This window comes from Stegostoma tigrinum, chromosome 10 (assembly GCF_030684315.1).
Source record: "Stegostoma tigrinum isolate sSteTig4 chromosome 10, sSteTig4.hap1, whole genome shotgun sequence".
Classification (NCBI taxonomy): Eukaryota; Metazoa; Chordata; class Chondrichthyes; order Orectolobiformes; family Stegostomatidae; genus Stegostoma; species Stegostoma tigrinum.
In genome coordinates, this window is record NC_081363.1 from 15,145,731 (window position 1) to 15,159,574 (window position 13,844).

A 13,844-nucleotide genomic window follows, 5' to 3' on the forward strand; every position below is an offset into this window, starting at 1 on the left:
GCCCAGTGTGTGAGAGATATCGTGCCCAGTGTGTGAGAGATATCGCGCCCAGTGTGTGAGAGAGATCACGCCCAGTATGGGAGAGAGATCAAGCTCAGTGTGGGAGAGAGATCAAGCCCAGTGTGTGAGAGAGATCGCGCCCAGTGTGTGAGAGAGACCGCGCCCAGTATGGGAGAGAGATCAAGCCCAGTGTGGGAGAGAGATCGAGCCCAGTGTGGGAGAGGGATTGAGCTCAGTGTGGCAGAAGCTCAGTGTGGGAGAGAGATTGTGCCCAGTGTGTGACAGAGATCGCGCACAGTATGGGAGAGAGATCGACCTCAGTGCGGGAGATAGATCAAGCTCAGTGTGGGAGAGAGATCGAGCCCAGTGTGTGAGAGAGATCGTGCCCAGTGTGTGAGAGAGATCGCGCCCCGTGTGTGAGAGAGACCGCGCCCAGTATGGGAGAGAGATCAAGCTCAGTGTGGGAGAGAGATCGAGCCCAGTGTGTGAGAGAGATTGCGTCCAGTGTGAGAGAAAGCTTGAGCCCAGTGGGAGAGAGATCGAGCCCAGTGTGTGAGAGAGATCGTGCTCAGTGTGGGAGAGAGATCGCGCCCAGTGTATGAAAGAGATCGTGCCCAGTGTGGGAGAGAGATCGAGCTCAATGTGGGAGAGAGATGGTGCCCAGTGTGGGAGAGAGATCGAACTTAATGTGGGAGAGAGATCGAGCTCAGTGTGGGAGAGAGATCGTGCCCAGTGTGGGAGAAAGATCGAGCTTAATCTGGGAGAGAGATCGAACTCAATGTGGGAGAGAGATCATGCCCAGTGTGTGAGAGAGATCGAGCTCAGGGTATGAGAGAGATGGAGCCCAATGTGTGAGACAGATCGAGCTCAGGGTATGAGAGTGATGGTGCCCAATGTGTAAGAGAGTTCGAGATCAGGGTATGGGAGAGATGGTGCCCAGTGAGTGAGAGAGATCGACCTGAGTGCGTGAGAGAGATCAAGCTCAGGGTGTGAGAGAGATCGAGTCCAGAGCGTGGAGGAGAGATCGAGTCCTTCTGAGGAAAGCCCAGCATGTAGTGAATGCGGGCCCATAGCTAAAGAAGCACTGTAATTTGGAAATTTACACTTTTTAAAAATTTGCTACCTTTCTTTATTTTTCTCCTTTATATGTAAGAGTTTGTACCTCGGTACCTGGGACCTAAGATGGTGGTGGGAATTGCGACTTTACATTTTTCACTGTACTCCTCTATTGCTACACTTGAGTACATGACAGTAATACCTAACTGCAATTCTAATTCTCGTTCTAACTATTTTAATCCCATTTTCCAGCACTTAGCCCATTGCCTCATATGCCTTGGCATCGCATGTGCATACCTGAATACTTCTTCGATGTTATGAGGGTTCCTGCCTCGGCCCTCCCCTTACAGGCAGAAAGTTCCAGATTCCCGCCTTCCTCTGGGTGAAAATATTTCCTCCCCTGTCCCCTCTAAATCTCATGCTCCCTCACCTTAAACCTATACCCCATGGTCTTTGACCCCTCTACCAAGGGGAAAAATTTCTTTCCGTACACCCAATCTATACTGTACCATTATATTATTGGGGCCACAATGGCCTAGTGGTATTATCGCTGAACTGTTAATTCAGGGTTCGAATCCTGCCACAGCAGATGGTGGAATTTGAAATCAGTAAATATCTGGAATTAACAGTCTAATGATGACCACGAATCCATTGCCGATTGTCGGAAAAACCCATCTGGTTCACTAATGTCCTTTAGGGAAGGAAGCTGCCATCATTACCTGGTCTGGCCTACATGTGACTCCAGATGCACAGCAAAGTGGTTGACACTTAACTGCCCTCTGGGCAATTAGGGATGGGCAAAAAAATGCTGCCCTAGCCAGTGACACCCTCATGCCGTGAATGAATAAAGGAAAAAAAAAACTGATAGATTTATTCATCTCAAACTGTGTCCCCTTTCAGTATCCTCCGATGTCATCCAGCCATCTTTCTATCCCCAGCTAGTGGATTTGAAGCTGGAGTGTTAGATTAGATCAAGCCCCAGGCCTTTTCACTGACTCACATGGTTAGATGACCATCCTTTGACAGCTGGAGGATTCTGAAGTCGCTTTAAGACTGAAGTGGGAAGATTGTACACCTGTCTCGTTCTGCCCAGCCACAGTAGGATTTGAGATGAGCCAGCCAGCTCAGTTTTGTGAAGCTGGGCAAAGAAACGGTGCTTCGAAAAGAAAAACAAAATTGGCTTCGATCAGTGTCCCAGGGAGTTCAAGATGAGCTTTCCCAGGATGTTGCTGGGTGTGAAGGGTTTGAGTTATAAGCAGAGGCCGGGTCGGCTGGGACTCCTTTCACTGGAGCATTGGAGGTTGAGGGGTGACCTTATAGAGGTTTATAAAATCATGAGGTCTATGGATAAGAGTAACGGTTGGTATCTTCTCCCTAAGGTGGGGTATTTCAACACAAGGGGGCAAATTTTAAAGGTGAGAGGAGAGAGATTTAAATAAGACATGGGATGCAATTTTTTACACAGAGGGTGGTTGGTGTGTAGAATGAAGTTCCTCAGGAAGTGGTGGATGTGATCACAATTAAAACATTTGAAAGACTTCTGGGTAAGTACATGAATAGGAAAAGTTTGGAGGAATATAGGCCAGGAGCAGGAAGGTGGGGCTGGTTTAGTTTGGGATTATGTTTGGCATGGATTGGTCAGACTGAAGCGTCTATTCTTGTGCTGTATGCCTGTATGACTCTATGAAGAGGCCATTCAGCATATCAAGTCTCTACACCAAAATTATACTAAATGGACATTAGTTCCTCATTCCAGCACTTAATATTTTGACTGTCATGAAGGGTGCTTGTGTATGGTGGAAACATTTGGTTCCATAAACCCAGCTAATGAATTTGTCATGCAGCTTTATTAAATACCTGCTAAGTGTCTGAGTAAATCATATCTACTGCCAGACACACCAATCTAATTCCATTTCACAAAAGGCTTGTGAGACTCGACCTGCTGCTTGTACAGAGATAATGGGCACTGCAGGTGCTGGAGAATCTAAGACAACAAAATGTGAGGCTGGATGAACACAGCAGGCCAAGCAGCATCTCAGGAGCACAAAAGCTGACGTTTCGGGCCTAGACCCTTCATCAGAGAGGGGGATGGGGTGAGGGTTCTGGAATAAATAGGGAGAGAGGGGGAGGCGGACCGAAGATGGAGAGAAAAGAAGATAGGTGGAGAGAGTATAGGTGGGGAGGTAGGGAGGGGATAGGTCAATCCAGGGAAGACGGACAGGTCAAGGAGATGGGATGAGGTTAGTAGGTAGATGGGGGTGCGGCTTGGGGTGGGAGGAAGGGATGGATGAGAGGAAGAACAGGTTGGACTGGTTTTGGGATGCAGTGGGTGGAGTGGAAGTGCTGGGCTGGTTGTGTGGTGCAGTGGGGGGAGGGGACGAACTGGGCTGGTTTAGGGATGCAGTTGGGAAAGGGGAGATTTTGAAACTGGTGAAGTCCACATTGATACCATTAGGCTGCAGGGTTCCCAGGCGGAATATGAGTTGCTGTTCCTGCAACCTTCGGGTGGCATCATTGTGGCACACCCGGCACCTTCCCCTGCAACCGCAGGAAATGCTACACTTGCGCCCACACCTCCCCCCTCACCCCTATCCCAGGCCCCAAGATGACATTCCACATTAAGCAGAGGTTCACCTGCACATCTGCCAATGTGGTATACTGCATCCACCGTACCCGGTGTGGCTACCTCTACATTGGGGAAACCAAGCGGAGGCTTGGAGACCGCTTTGCAGAACACCTCCGCTCAGTTCGCAACAAACTACTGCACCTCCCAGTCGCAAACCATTTCCACTCCCCCTCCCATTCTTTAGATGACATGTCCATCATGGGCCTCCTGCATTGCCACAATGATGCCACCCGAAGGTTGCAGGAACAGCAACTCATATTCCACCTGGGAACCCTGCAGCCTAATGGTATCAATGTGGACTTCACCAGTTTCAAAATCTCCCCTTCCCCAACTGCATCCCTAAACCAGCCCAGTTCGTCCCCTCCCCCCACTGCACCACACAACCAGCCCAGCTCTTCCACTCCACCCACTGCATCCCAAAACCAGTCCAACCTGTTCTTCCTCTCATCCATCCCTTCCTCCCACCCCAAGCCGCACCCCCATCTACCTACTAACCTCATCCCACCTCCTTGACCTGTCCGTCTTCCCTGGACTGACATATCCCCTCCCTACCTCCCCACCTATACTCTCTCCACCTATCTTCTTTTCTCTCCATCTTCGGTCCGCCTCCCCCTCTCTCCCTATTTATTCCAGAACCCTCACCCCATCCCCCTCTCTGATGAAGGGTCTAGGCCCGAAACGTCAGCTTTTGTGCTCCTGAGATGCTGCTTGGACTGCTGTGTTCATCCAGCCTCACATTTTGTTGTCTGTTGCTTGTACAGGTTTTTTCTGAGTGAGCTGTCATCATTTGCTTGTGTATATTTTAAACAGTTTGTTGGGCTTCATATGAATGGTATTTTGTTTCTGCTTGAAGAATTTCATGTCATTTTGTTGAAAGATTTTTTTAATGGAAAGAAGTTTACAAGGTGATATTACTTCAGCTAATCTTCCTGCACAGCAGTCGGCTTTCATTAGTCGCTGCTGCTTTCAAGTATTTTGTTCTGATTGACCAGCTTTGGTTCCGATATATTCAGTTCAATTAGCAGCAAAGAAATTGTCTCCTTTATATGAGGAAATCTTGGTCTGCAATTCCTTCATAAATCTGACCTTTGTAGTTCATTGTGAGCTGAGATCATTCACATCAAACCCAATCGATCAATCAATCATTGGGAAAATTCATACTAAACCATTGTTATTTTGAGAACTGGTGTTCTAAAGTAGAAGAAAATGGATTTTAGCCTTTCAGTTCTGTGAAGGTCTGACCCCTTTGTAATTGGCAGAATTTCTTTTTGAACATTTGCATTCAAAACAATGTTTACAACAAGTTCTCTGTGTTTTCACACAAGGATTCAGCAAATTGGGATTCAACGGTGAAGACAGCTTGCTGGCTTGAATTTACTGAGAGACACAGGAGCCAGAGCAGATTCTTCAGAGAAAAGAGATCCATAACCGCATCTCTAAGTAATTCAGGCTGCTGAAGAAGTCCTGAGATGCTTTTAAGACAATGAGAAGAGAGCTGTGGAGCTGTCAGAGAGGAAAACATCTTGCAAGTCTGTTGAAGCCATGAGTTAAAGAAACCCATGTTAAAGAATAGTGAGTAGAGTTAGCAGTTTGTTTCAAAGGTCTCAAAGGGAGAGACATTAACTGTAGAAAATAGAATATGGCTATTGCACAGAAGTTTGTCGATAGGAAACTGATTACAGATGTGCCAGCAGCAGAGAAGCTTTAACATGGATGGGGAGTAAGTTTCATGCTTTACCGAAATTCCGGTGCCTGTCAAGGTATTGCTGGGATAAAAGGGGTGAATCTTTCTTTCCGATATTTATAATGAGATTGCTCCGGTAAGCCTTGACTAGCGCAGGTTGTGATCAGAGATCAGGGGAACTGCAGACACTGGAGAATCCAAGATAACTAAGTGTGAAGCTGGATGAACACTGCAGGCCCAGCAGCATGTTAGGAGCACAAAAGCTCACGTTTCGGGCCTAGATCCTTCATCAGAAGGGTCTAGGCCCGAAACGTCAGCTTCTGTGCTCCTCTGATGCTGCTTGGCCCGCGTTGTACATCCAGCTCCACACTTTATTATCTTTAATGCAGGTTGTGTCTTTTTCCGTTTGTGTAATGCATGTTCATGTTTATGAGTGACATAAAATTTGAAATTCCTCTGTAAATAATAAATTGGCAACCTCTGGTTCAAACGCATTCAGTGCCTGAGCACCACAGAAACCTAAAAATGAGAATAACATTTATGGTCTATAAAGCCAGGTCTCAAGGAATCAAACTTATACAGTATTGCCATCAGCTGGGATCAAAGCACAATGACTCTGTCTGTCACAACACATGCTGGAACATTGTTCCTCTGGTGTAAAAGATAAACACCAACCACTTCATTTGGTTTATGCTTCGAGTATAAATTGGCCGTTGACTTTCAGCTAAAATATCCAAATGTTTTGTGTCTATTGGAGATAATAAGGACTGCAGATGCTGGCTGCCAGACTCTATAGGTGTGAGGCTGGAAAAGCACATCAGGCCAGACAGCACCCAAGGATCAGGCAAGTCAATGTTTCAGGCCAAAGCCCTTTGTACTTATTGCTCTCTTGTCACTGCTGTCAAACTTGTCCTTCTGCAGGCTATTTATAGAATAATAGAAAAGGACAATATTGGAGATGGCTGTTCAACTCTTTGTGTTTGAGTGCTCCAACATCACGTAAATTCACACCGTCTTCTAATCCCACCTTTTAATATAGCAACATGAATGTAGGAAAAAGGAGCCCAGTTCAAACTTCAAGTTGTTGTGACTGCAGAGCGCTGAAGTAAGTGTGCAGCAACAAGACAATTCAAGATTTTGGAGAAGGTCCTGCCTCAGACAGATGCCTAAGAATAAATGAACAAGCAGAACTGAACTGTGAAGCAACAGTGATAATGGGAACTGCAGATGCTGGAGAATTCCAAGATAATAAAATGTGAGGCTGGATGAACACAGCAGGCCAAGCAGCATCTCAGGAGCACAAAAGCTGACGCTTCGGGCCTAGACCCTTCATCAGAGAGGGGGATGCGGAGAGGGAACTGGAATAAATAGGGAGAGAGGGGGAGGCGGACCGAAGATGGAGAGTACCTGGTTTGCTTCAGGACATGGTCGAGCAGTTTCAAGGCCGAAGAGATTACAACAGAGTTGCAGTGGGAGAGAGATTCCCTGAGGTTGGTCCGGAGGGAGGAGGGTAACTTCTTCAGGTTAGGCATCCCTGGAAGAGGCTTCGCAGTGAGGTTAAAATAGTATCAGAGATAATGGGAACTGCAGATGCTGGAGAATTCCAAGATAATAAAATGTGTGGCTGGATGAACACAGCAGGCCAAGCAGCATCTCAGGAGCACAAAAGCTGACGTTTCGGGCCTAGACCCTTCATCAGAGAGGGGGATGCGGAGAGGGAACTGGAATAAATAGGGAGAGAGGGGGAGGCGGACCGAAGATGGAGAGTACCTGGTTTGCTTCAGGACATGGTCGAGCAGTTTCAAGGCCGAAGAGATTACAAGAGAGTTGCAGTGGGAGAGAGATTCCCTGAGGTTGGTCCATCCCCCTCTCTGATGAAGGGTCTAGGCCCGAAACATCAGCTTTTGTGCTCTTGAGATGCTGCTTGGCCTGCTGTGTTCATCCAGCCTCACATTTTATTATCTTGGAATTCTCCAGCATCTGCAGTTCCCATTATCTCTGATACTATTTTAACCTCACTGCGAAGCCTCTTCCAGGGACGCCTAACCTGAAGAAGTTACCCTCCTCCCTCCGGACCAACCTCAGGGAATCTCTCTCCCACTGCAACTCTGTTGTAATCTCTTCGGCCTTGAAACTGCTCGACCATGTCCTGAAGCAAACCAGGTACTCTCCATCTTCGGTCCGCCTCCCCCCTCTCCCTATTTATTCCAGTTCCCTCTCTCCATCCCCCTCTCTGATGAAGGGTCTAGGCCCGAAACGTCAGCTTTTGTGCTCCTGAGATGCTGCTTGGCCTGCTGTGTTCATCCAGCCTCACATTTTATTATCTGTGAAGCAACAGTGCTAACCGCTGAGCCACCATGCTGGCCCAGCTTGATTAAGTTTTTCGATGAGGCAATTGAGGTAGTGGATGAGGGAATGCTGTGGATGTTGTACATTTGGACTTTCAGAAAGCATTTGATATGGTGTCACATGACAGGTTGGTTAGCAAATTAGGTATGTTTGTGATTGATGAGCCCTCGGCAGCACAGATTAGAAGTTGTTGAAAGATCAGAGATGTGGGATAGGTTTACATGGGCATTTCTCAGACTGAAGACAAGTTGAAGTGACATTCCCCAGGGATTGGTGTTGAAACCCTTGCCTTTTCTGATTGATATAAACAATCTGGAGATGGGTGTCGAGGGCAAAATCTCTAAATTTGCAGATGATACTACGCTAAGGAGAATAGTGAATTGTGAAGAAGATGCTGAGTGACTTCAGAGGGGCATTGACAAGTTGGCCAAATGGGCAGAGACCTAGCAGATGAATTTCAATACAAAGAAATGTGAGACAATCCATTTTGATAAAAGAAACACAGGGAGTCAGTTCAGATTCAATGATATAGCTTTGAGGGGAGTACAGGAGCGGAGAGAGCTCAGGGTTCATGAATGTGATTCTCTGAAGATGGGTCAAGCAAGTTGAAACAGTTGTTATGAGGTTTGAAGAGTCGAGAGTTTATAAATAGGGGCATAGAGCATAAAAGCAAGGAAGTGGTGCTACACCTCCACAAATTGTTCGTCAGACTGTATTTGGAGTACAGTGTTCAGTTCTGGGCATCTTATTTAAGGAAGGATGTTAAAGCCCTGGAGAGAGTGTTGAGAGATTTACCAGAATGATAGCAGGAATGAGGGATTGTAAATACAAGGAAGAATGAGAGAAATTAGGCTTATTCCCCTGAGATCAGAGAAGATTAAGAGTTGACCTTATTGACATGTTCAAAACTATGAACAACTTTGACAGTAGGATGTTCCATTTCTAGCCAGCATATTAATAACTAGGGATCACAATTTCACGATTGTCAGCAAGAGAGCTAGGAGAGAGATAAGGAGAAATTTCACTAATCAGAGAGTTGCTAAGATTTGGAATGTGTTGCCTGAGTGAGTGTGGAGGTGGATTCCACAGGAGGTTTCAAAAGACATTTGGATAATTATATTTGAAAGTAATGAATCTAAAAGGCTACAGAGATAGGGCTGGAGAATGGGATGAGCTGGGTAGCTGTTTTGGGAGCGGTACAGGTATGATGGGTTGAAAGGCCTCCTGTTGTGCTGTAATAATCTATGATTCTACGACTCCAGTGACGTCACCATAATCCCATTACCTCCTTGTATAATACAGTCGCTTTCTTCTTTGCCCATCCTTGGGATCCATATTTGTTGTCTGCTCACCCATGTCTCAGTTTTGCCTCTTGCAATTGCCTTCTTCTCCTGTAATCACCTCTAATAGAATATAATCTTTCAATCTTTACTCATTCTGATTCTTCATCCACGTGTTGGCTCAGATTCTACCTTGAAATGGTCACTACTGTTATTTTTGTGGCACTGCTCATGATTCCATAGCTGGTCCCCATGCCGTTTGTTGACTGATTTGATTTCAAGTTATGGATCAACCAGAACATCTCACTGCTCACTGTGAGTTAGACTGAAATCATCCTGTGTTGGGCTTAGTGAAACTTTACAGCTTGATCCTGTGCTAACTGAGTATCGGTTAGAACTTCATACTTGACCCTGTTCAACTTCAGTTCTTGGGTCCATCACAAAAGGTGCTTAGTTATCCCTTTAATATTTCTGCCTCCTGGCACCCCCTCCCTCTAGATCAATGCAAATTCTCGTCACTGCCAATATGACGTCCAACTTTGAGTTGTCCAAAGTTGCATTCCTTTGTCAATCCCACCAAGTTTCCATAACCTGGAATATTCCCCTGGAGTGTAGGAGACTGATGGGTGACCTTATAAAGTCATGAGAGGCATAGATAAGGTAGATAGCCAACAGCTTTTCTCCATGTTAGGCGAGTCTAAAACTAGGTGCCATAGTTTTAAGGTCAGAGGCAAGAGATACAAAAGGGTTCAGATGGGCAATTCTTTCACACAGAGGCTGGTCAGTGTCTCGAATGGGCTGCCAGAGGTAGTGGTGGAAGCAAGTACAGTTTCATCATTTAAGAAACGTTTAGACAGGTACATGGATGGGATAGGTATGGAGGGATATGGACCAAACGTAGGAAAATGGGACTAGTTTTATTGTGAAAACTGTGTGGCATGGGCAAGTTGGCTCGAACGGCTGTTTGCATGCTATAGACCTCAAGAAAAGATTAACTACCTGACAGCAATTTTCACTCACCTCAATTGGGTAATCATTTCAAAAATCCTACCTTTGTCCTTGTATCTCTACAGGGTTTTTGAAGCTCCTTCAACCCTCTGCAACTGCACACTGTCCCACTCTTTAAACAATGTGCTGGAGAATCTCGCCCCTCCACGCTACCATCTTACTGTCATGCCTTAACTCCCTGGTCAGCATCAAAGCTTACTTAAAATCTGGCCTTTGGAAAAGCCTGCATCAACTGTGTCTCATGTTTCATTCTGTTCTTCTTGGTGACTGTGGGGATTCTCAGTGCCTGTATTATTCAGTCACACTGAGCACAGTCAGCTAGCTACATGCCATGTGAACAAGGAAATGGTTGAAGATGCCATCAAACTAATTTCACGTGGAACATCTGTGGCCAGGAAGGGAATCTGTTGCCCTCTCCGGAGAGGATTACAGTTTACGTTCCAAGGCAAAAACGGAGTGCCAATCTAACACCTTCGCTTGCGCAGGAAAGTTATTTTGCTCACTGCTGTTCATCCTTGAGCTGGTGGAAATGAAATTACAGCTTTTTGATTAACATTAAATTAACATAAATCTGTTTCACTGTCATTTCAGTCAGGCATTTGAAAGGGATCGCAACCTCTCCGTTGGCTGCTGATCCTGGTTGCAAATACCAGCAATTTTTTTTAGAAAAGTGATTTAAAAAATCAATCCTCATAAATCACCGTTCACATCTCAGTTTTACAGGGTCTCTTTGAAAGCAGTGCAGGAGTATGCACGGCTCTCAGTGAGGGACAGGAAATGAACAGAAACATTGCTGGCTTGATTTTGGTTAATGAGTTGATCATTGACATTAAGGCTGATTGAAATGTATTTCTCTTTTACGACCCTCACTGGAAGGGATGTGATGGGAGAGCTACCGATGACATCTCAAGGCTAAGGCTGTCAGGCAATAAGTCTTTACTATAGTAAGCTGTGCATACAGCCTTGGCATGCAAATATCAAATGCTTAATGTCTGCCTGTTCCTGGGTTGTGAATGATGGATCTGGCCATTTTGACTTGGAATACTCCAAGTAGTTGGACCATCTTTTATCACCTATCGCTTATAGAAATGTTTGAACAGAAAAACACAAGTCCATCAGGCAGTGGTCAATATGTAATGTCTTCAAGACCCTGCAGAATAAGGAGATGGTTGATCTTTTTGAATAGCTCCCTAAGCAGACACTCAATAACATTTGGCAGGATGCCTCATCGCTAGGACATTCCAACAAGCATTGAGATATGGCTTCCCTGGTGATGAGGAGGTCATTTCCCATTAGACCACCCAAGCACCCCCAGAATCTCTGTACCAACATGCACTGACCTTGAGGGGGCTATGGAGGTGAAGAGACAGTCGCACATCTCCTTCTGGAATGTGCCTTTGCAAAGAAGGATAGAGATGCAGTCATTGCTGCTGAGGTTCACCCTGAGCTGCTCTGCGATGCAGGACACTGTGCTCTGCGGGCAGTTCCCTGGGATGCACACTGAACAAACGTTGATTGTGCCTGAGGGCCATCCACTTGGTGAAAGGTGCTCTTTGGTCTCACTTAAACTGGATGATCTTCAGGGTGAGTGTTGTAGACTGGCATATTCCAAGGTGTAGGATTAAGTATCGAGGGATGCACTAAAGCTTGGGATAACCATTGTCAAGGCACAACAGGAAAAGGCCACTATCGAAGGCCTTTCTGCCATAATGTACCAAGGGAGTATTGTACCTTCGTAACTAGTATTGCAATGGACACAGTTCCTGGTCTTAATTAGTAAATGTTCTACTTTGCATTTTATTTGAGGCACTAAAGAGTGCAATGTTTAAATGAGAAATGTTGTATGTTTATTGTAATTTCTGTATTGCATGACATAATTGTTTTGTCATGCACTTGTTGATTATTTATGAAGAAAGTATATTTTTTCAACATAAAACAAGATCTTTACTCTATCTTTCTGTCACTAGTGTTTATCCTCTCCCTCAGGCTAACCCCAAATAGTTCCTTGGTAACACTACGAGGCCAAGTGTCACAGCAGAAAAGTCTATAGAAATCACAGAGGGAAGTTTTTTTTTATTCTTTCAGATCATGGTCCCTTTTAAGCACCTTATGAATGTTTGGAAAAATTCTAGGGAATGCAGAAACAGGAATAGGCTATTCAGTCCTTCCAGTTTGTTCAATGAAATCATGGCTGATCTGTGGCCGAACTTTATCTACTGCCTATGGCCCTTATAAACACAGCAACACTGGAACTCTTGATGATCACGCCTGGTCTCATACACAGCCAGGCACAAAGAAACTTAACTGGGTGAGAAATTCCCACTTCTGAGATTCAGGGCATAATGATAAAGTTTTTAAAATGTGAGGCTGGATGAACACAGCAGGCCCAGCAGCATCTCAGGAGCACAAAAGCTGACATTTCGGGCCTAGACCCTTCATCAGAGAAGGGTCTAGGCCCGAAACATCAGCTTTTGTGCTCCTGAGATGCTGCTGGGCCTGCTGTGTTCATCCAGCCTCACATTTTATTATCTTGGATTCTCCAGCATCTGCAGTTCCCATTATCAATGATAAAGTTTTTTATCTCTTTAGAAAATGCATGGTGCTGGGGAACACAAAGCATGGGAGAGTAAAGTTCATCTCAATCCCAAATAGAATATTGAAGTAGTCTAAAGAGTCATATAATTGTTTGAAGAGCTAAGGAAGTTTTTAAAGATATTTTTCATATCTTAGGGCATTAGCTTGAAAGAAGAAACAATCTGAGCAAAACAGGAAGTGTGTAACTCATCTCATGGCCCCCTCCTTCATTATGGCATCTTACATGGCCCTCAGTCATTCACTTGGGACCAAACAGTTTGTAAGTTGAAAGGTTTCTCCATAGGTGAAGTGTTGAGCTTAAGGGTCTATGATTGGAAGGGTGTGAGTAGACCATTCCTTTTTGGATGGTGGAGAAATGGTTGCCCTCAACTGAAGAACTCTGGGGTCAGATTTCAGTGTCTGTGTCTATCTGGGAACAGTGATGAGGGAATGTTGATTGCACATGGAGGAAGCAGGCATTATATCCATGCATGCAATTGGGATGATAGAGATGTGATAGCAGTTACTCCAGCCAAGCATAACAGGAGGAAATTTGACAGGCTTGGCAATATCTGTGGCCAGGAAGGACTAAGTAACTGAGTGGTAAATATGAAAACAATACCCATCACTTCAGCCAAGAGTCAGTCTTAAGTCCTTACAATACTTTCATAAGGGCTTTTAAGAATTAGTTGGAATCCTGGGTCCTGAACGATTGTGGGATTCAAGGAATGGCAACAAACATCTTTAAGAAGAAAAATAAGTTAAAATGAGGATATTACAGGCCTAAGAATTTAAATTCAGTGATAGTCAAATTAGAAGGCACTATTATTAGTGATGTATTATAACAAAGCATATCAATAGTCTGAAAATCATGAAGCAAGTTTCTTTCATCCACTAACATCAGCTATTTAGAAAAGTGATGGAAAATTAGATTCAACCAGGAAAATGGAATATTCAGTTGGAGTTAAGCTTGTAAGTCACATCATGTTAAGGAAATCCATTCCTTGTGTCTCTTTCCCCTCTCCATTTGGCTTCCTTCTGACAACAACACCTTTTCCTCCAGAGAGGGTCTGTTCTCAGCAAAATTTCTGAAAAAAAAGCAATCAGGTCTCATCGACTTGATTAAATTCTTTTCGTGAAGTTGTAGAATTGCTGACCTACGAAAGCCCAGTTAAAGTTATGTTTTGGAACTCCCAAACACACCTTTTATGTTGTTTTTGGACAGAAATCAAATCTGGCTACTTCAGACCTGAGGCGTGTTCGCATC